Source organism: Petaurus breviceps, unplaced genomic scaffold (assembly GCF_028583685.1).
Source record: "Petaurus breviceps papuanus isolate PSGF00001 unplaced genomic scaffold, PetGlider_PUasm1.0 37, whole genome shotgun sequence".
NCBI lineage: Eukaryota > Metazoa > Chordata > Mammalia > Diprotodontia > Petauridae > Petaurus > Petaurus breviceps.
In genome coordinates, this window is record NW_027186296.1 from 71,023,907 (window position 1) to 71,030,571 (window position 6,665).

A 6,665-nucleotide genomic window follows, 5' to 3' on the forward strand; every position below is an offset into this window, starting at 1 on the left:
TATGGTAAGGTGCAGTGAAGTTTTTTTTTTAAGGTAGAGAAGACAGGCATATTTAAAGACAGGTGGGAAGGAACTAGTAGTTAGAGAAGTTGATGATTAGACAAGAGGAAAAGATGATTAAGAGGACAATCTACAGAGAAGTTTTGAGGGAAGGACTTTACAGATCAAAGAACCTCTTCATTGTTAGAGGTTTGGCAAAAGGGGAAGAGAGTGAGAGATGATATCAAGGGCTTTTAGATGGAGACAATTATCATTATGCTCTCTCACATGTATCCCATTCTTTCTTGGTATACATAGCATACAAAAATGATGATATTATATAGGCTTAATTCATTAATGTAGCTGCAGGGGCCAAGTTCCTTAAAAAAAAAAAAAAGGTACCATAGCTGCCACTAAAGGAATGAGCAAGGACCTTGAGTCTTTAAGAAATGATGATATTCTCTCTAGAGATGGTACTGAAAGAATATTAGTACATTGCCATTCAGTGCCAAGAGAGGTTAAAGGTGGCCAGAGACCCATAAATAGGAGCTGTCACTGGAAACTACAGATAAAAGGGTCAGACCAGGAAAAGTTTATGGCTTGGAGGTCTCTTATCTTTTCCCTCAAGAATGACTCATATTTGGACGGCAAAAGCCATCCAGGTGACAGATATTGTGAACTCAGCAATGACAGAAGCTTATGAATTCTGGGTTGGGATAAATTACAGAAACCAAGAAAAGCCCAATATAGAAAAAAAAAAAACCCTAACATGACTTTTATGGGGAAAATGCTACATGTTGGAGGAAATGTTATGATAGCAAAAGCTCCAAAGCCTGGGTTTAAATGAACAAGTTACTGTTCTTGGGGAATTGAAACCTATGAAGTGTGGTCTGTCAAAGGCAAAGAATCTTCAGTTATTTTGTACTTGATCTAAAAATGTTTTGGGTTTGAATAGCCCCCAGATAACCTCACATTGTCAAAGGCTTCAATAACACCTGTTTATCAATTTCCTATCAACCAATTAGAAAATAAGTTGTCTAGACAAGAGATTTTTAGAAAGGTGTTGGGACAGGCAATAACTTAACTTTATCTACAGGATTAGGACGTTGTCCAAGAAAAGCTATCATGCTGATTGAGTAGCTGTGTCTGGCAATGTATGACATCATGATCCAAAATTCACATATAGTTTATTTTCTCATATGTCCAAAGAAACAGCTATAGTTGGTCATTTCCCATACTTCATCAATTATGCATGACCTTATCTCAAGTAGCCTAACAGAAATATGTTCTAACTTTCTCTTTTAGTGTCTTTGTGTGATAGTAATAGCAATTAAAGATTCCCCTGTATTGGCTTGGTTTTCAAATTGATTGTGTTAAAACCCAGAGCTTGTTAATCCCACCTGTGGGATGGACTTGTTGATGTGAAAAGAAAGTCCTGAACTGGGAGGAGCTGGTGACATAGACTTGGAGAGACAAGAGAGGGGCAGAAGAACTTTTTTGGAAGCAGCACCTCGTGGAGGCAGAGAGACTAAGAGAATTGCTGGTGGCCGCTTTGAATTGCCCTGGACTTTTGAGACCTGCCCCCTGAGCTGCCAAGGACTGAGGAGACATGGCTGTTTTGCTGGTACTTTGTCTGTCTGTTTTGATGTTCTTTTGCCAGATTTGTCCACTGGTGAAAGACAGTCTTGTTGAAGAAGTCTTGGAACCTGGCTGTTCGCTAAGAAGCCCTGAGACTGTCCTGCAGACAGAGAGTGAATACTGTCCACTGGTGAAGGACAGTGCTGTTGTTGCAGGGGTCTGGGAACCTTTCTGTTGGTTCAGAAGCCCTGAAGAAGGATTTTCTTGTTGTATGTTTACAGAAATCCTGGGAGAGGGCTTTGCTAATGTTTTCAGGGGTTCTAGGACTGTTCTACAGACAGAGGATGAATTAATGAAGGGACTGGCAATGTATCCTGTGGCCTTGCTAAGCCTTGTCTCCCCAGGAACTAAGATTGCTGAGAACTTGCCTCCTGTCAAGATGAAGAAAAGACCTCCATTTGGGTATTAAGTGCTGTGTTTAAACTTGATGTAACTCTGGGGTAGATTCAATTGAGATCCAGGGGTGGGGAACTTTTGACCTTTTTGTGCTCTGTGATTGACAAATGAAGGTACTTTACTTATGTTTGGAAACTAATCTCCATTTGAGAAGAGGGGCTTTGTGGTGGACTAAATGAAGGTATAGCCTAGGGGTGGAGAAGTATTTAGACCAGGGACTTTGTAATTGATTGAATGAGTGGAAGGTCCTGGGGTGGGGTAGTCCTTGGAGATTATTTAATCACATTTAGTAAATGCTGTATTTGGAATGATGTCATGTTTTGATCTTCTCTGTTCTTGGTTGGTCACTGAATAAAATGGAGAGCACCTATGCTGGTATTTTGAACCTTGGGAAGTTGCCTTTCCTTGGTGTTAACAGTACACTTTGATATCTGAAAACTTAGTGAGGAGAAAAATTGAATTGTATTATAACATGTCTTTTAGGCTACTTGGGCTAAATAATGACAATAACAACAATTATAGCTGACATTTATCTAGCACTTTCAGATTGACAAAACCTTTGCTTCATTATCATTCAAATATCATCTCATTTGGACCCCAGAACAACCTTGTTCAATAAGTGCTCTTAACTATTACCATTTCACAAGTGTGAAAAGAGGGTAAATGATTTATCCAAGGTCAAACACTTAAACTCAGGTTGTCCTCAATCCAAATTCAGTGCTAAATTCATTATGGAAGCCTGTCTTTATGAAGAGGATCTTGTTTTCTACCTAACTTCCCTGTCACTAGGCTATATGGCCTTAAGTTCCTTGCCATATTTTGCTCCTCTCATTAACATTTTTAGTTTTATTCCTTGCATCTTAATTTTAAAATAATTTTTATTTTTCCCAATTACATGTAAAGATAATTTTAACATTCATTTTAAAAAAATTAGTTCCAAGTTCTTTCTCTTCATTCCTCCCTCTCTCCCTTCTATGAGATGGTAAGCAATTTGATATAGATTATACATGCATAATCATGCAAAACATTTCCATATTAGTCATGTTGTGACAGACCAAAAGAAACACATACACAGACATAAACACATAATGCTTTAATTTGCATTTAGATTTCATCAGTTCTTTCTCTGGATGTGTATAGTATTTTTCATCATGAGTCCTTTGGAATTGCCTTAAATCATTGTATTGCTGAGAAGAGCTAGTCATTCATAGTTGATCCTCATAAAATATTGCCCTTATTGTGTATAATGGTCTCCTGGTTCTGCTTAACTTCACTTTGCACTAGTTCATGTAAATCATCCAGGTTTTTTTGGAAATCAGTCTGCTCATTCTTTCTTATAGCACAATCGTATTCCATTACAATCACATACTACAACTTATTCAGCCATTCCTCAATCTTTAATTTTTGTCATAACAAAAGACCTGGTATAAATATTTTTTCTCTTTGGGATTTAGACCTAGTAGAGGTATTGATGGATCAAAGCATCCCTTGCATTTTTAAAAACAAATCTCCGTTGCTGCTTTTAGCTGAAACTAGATGATTCTCAGAAATCTCCTGTTAGAATACTTTGTGCTGGTTTCAGGCAGCCTTTACATAGGTTTCTCCTTTTTCTAGCTATCTTGTGCAATTCTCCATCTGTATTCTCTATCAGTCTGCTCATCATTTCTTATAGCACAATGGTATTTCATTACAATCACATACTACAACTTGTTCATCCATTCCTCAATTTTTAATTCTTTGTCACCACAAAAAGAGCTGCTATAAATGTTTTACTCTTTGGGATACAGACCTAGTAGAATTATTGCTGGATCAAAGTATACCTTGCATTTTTAAAAGCACAAATATCCATTGCTACTTTTAGCTGAAACTAGATGATTCTCAGAAATCTACAATTAGAATACATTGAGCTGGTTTCATGCAGCCTTTATATGGGTTTCTTCTTTTTTTAGGTATCTTGTTCAATTCTCTATCTCTATCCTTTATCTAAAAATAGGGCTAAAGACATAGAGTGTGGGCAAGATTATAATAAAGATGAGTTACGATTTCTTTCTAAAATAACATTTCATTTCTCCCAATTACATGTGAAAGCAGAGCTATGATTTTAACCTAAGCTTTTTGACTGTGTGATTTCATGCACCACACTGTTACATTTAGCTGTCTACTTGTACACATCCAAGTTCCATCCAGAAGTTTCATGTCCTCCAGTTGCCTACACACATTTTAATATCCCCATAATTAGAACTCTTAATGGGGCTCATTTTGGATAAAAGACTCACCTGCTGTATAGACATAGTCAGTCACAATATCTAATTCATCCATTGACTAGTAATGACAGTTAAGATACATCCCTTCATCTCCTTAGCTCTCAAGTATCTCCTCTAAAGAGCTGTGTGGGGATGGAGTTGGTGAGGGAGCATGAAGAGAGGGTTCTGACATAGTAGCCATGAGCAGTCAGGTGAAATTAGTGTAACCTTGGGTGAGGTTTCATCTAAATTCTATTTGTTCTTTAAAAAATCTTTGATATGATTACCTACCTAAAATAATTTTAATAAAAAGTGTTACTATGGGATAGGGAAGATGATTTTATCTGGGTTAGCTCTCTGGCTGCATTGAAGAAGCAAGAAATAGGATAGAAATCCAAATGGTAACTAAATCTCAATATAGGTAACTACAAGAGAAAACCTTTATGGAAAAGTAATTCAAACCATACATATAGAATAATGAATGGCAGGGTGTCAAATATAATTCAAGAAAGAAATCTAGGCAACATTGAATACTGTTTGAAGAAGTCATCAGTCTAATGTATGGCATTAACCAAATTATAAAGTATATTTAATTTGTCTTTCTTACTGTAAAAGTGAATTACCATTTCTTTGCCCATTCCCATTCTTCTTTCTTTCAGTGGTAGCCAAACACTCATCTTTCTGCCTCAAAAGCTCTAATTCCTCATGCTGTCTTTCCCCTATTATTGAAATCTGCTTTCAGGAAAGAGTGTGTTATGCAGTAGAAAGAATGCTGTATTTGGAGTGTAACATCATCTTTTCTGGTGAAACCTTCTTTTACAACTCTCTGGTTTCTTCCCAGAACTGCACACTCAGAAAGTGATTCAAAGAGATAAATAGAAGTGCCTAGAACTGAAAATAAATAAATATAAGGAAAAAGAGGTGGGGTGTCGTAAAATGTTGCATGAATAGGAAATGTTAAAGACAAGCTGGACCATTTGGCTAGTGACTTCTGAAGACAAGGGGATATGGCAGGACTTCCAAGAGCTCCAATTATTATACAGCTTGCCATAAAAAAGGGATTATCTTGTGCTGTAATGTACTCCTTATCCATTGGCAATGGCTATGAATGTCTAATGGTAAAATTAAAGGCCACAGAGGTAAGGAAGTAGGGGGCAGACATATTCCCTTTGCTCCTAAATTCACACAGCATATAAAACCAAAGAGAGGGTTCACAGTAAAATCAAGGGTTGTGAGAACAATTCTCCTCAGTAGTCAAATGTCCAGTCAATATAAATAAACTGCAGAAATGTTTTCTGTGTGACCTAAAAAAGGATGGTAAATTTTTCTGTGGGCAAAGTGAGATAAACTGTGGTGATAGAATAATGCACTCCAAAATCTCAGTTATGCCTCAGAGAAAGACTCAAGTGACTAAAAGCCATTTACAGAATCAAAAAGTCTCCAAATGGGAAAAGACTTCAATGGTCATCTATTACAACAAGAATCCCCTTTACAAAATATTTATATTTAGTCATGCAAACAATGATTGAAGACTTTTAGTGGGTCAGAATCATTGCTTCCCAAAGAAGCTTACCCAATTTTTGAATAGTTCCAGTTATTAAGGAATTTTTCCTTACCTTGAAACCTTTCTACACATCCCTAAATATCCCTTTCTTTTTTTTTTCTTTTTTTTTTTTATTAAGCAATCAGGGTTAAGTAAGTTGCTCAAGGTTACACGGCCAGTTATTTCTGGGTGTGGTGCTGAGTGTCTGAGGCCGGGATTCGATCTCCAGGTCGTCCCAACACTGGAGCCGGTGCTCTTACTCGCTGAGCCACCTGGCCGCCCCTAAGCAATTGGGGTTAAGTAACTTGCTCAAGGTTACACGGCCAGGTGTTTCTGGGTGGGTGCTAAGTGTCTGAGCCCGGGATTCGATCTCCAGGTCGTTCTGACACTGGAGCCGGTGCTCTTACTCGCTGTGCTACCTGGCCGCTCCTCTAAATATCCCTTTCTACAATTTCCACCTGCTGCTCCTAGTTCTGCCTTCTGAGACCAAGTAGAACAAATCTAATCCCTCTTCCATACAACATTGCTTTAAATTGTGGGAGTTTGGGGGGTCTTTTTGGAGGGGAAAAGGCAGGGCAATTCGTGTTAAATGACATGCCCAAGGTCACACAGCTAGTAAATGTTAAATGACTGAGGCTGGATTTTAACTCAGGTCCTCCTGACTCCAGGGCCAGTGCTCTATTCACTGTACCACCTAACTGCCCAACTTTAAATTGTTGAAGACAGGTATGATTGCCTTACATATTGTCTTCTCTAGCCTTTAATAGCTAAAGCCCCTTCGATTCATCTTCAATATGGTGCTACCTAAATGCCCTTCATAACTGTAGTAGCCAGCAAGATTGCATTGTTTCTCTTTCCCCTGAGCT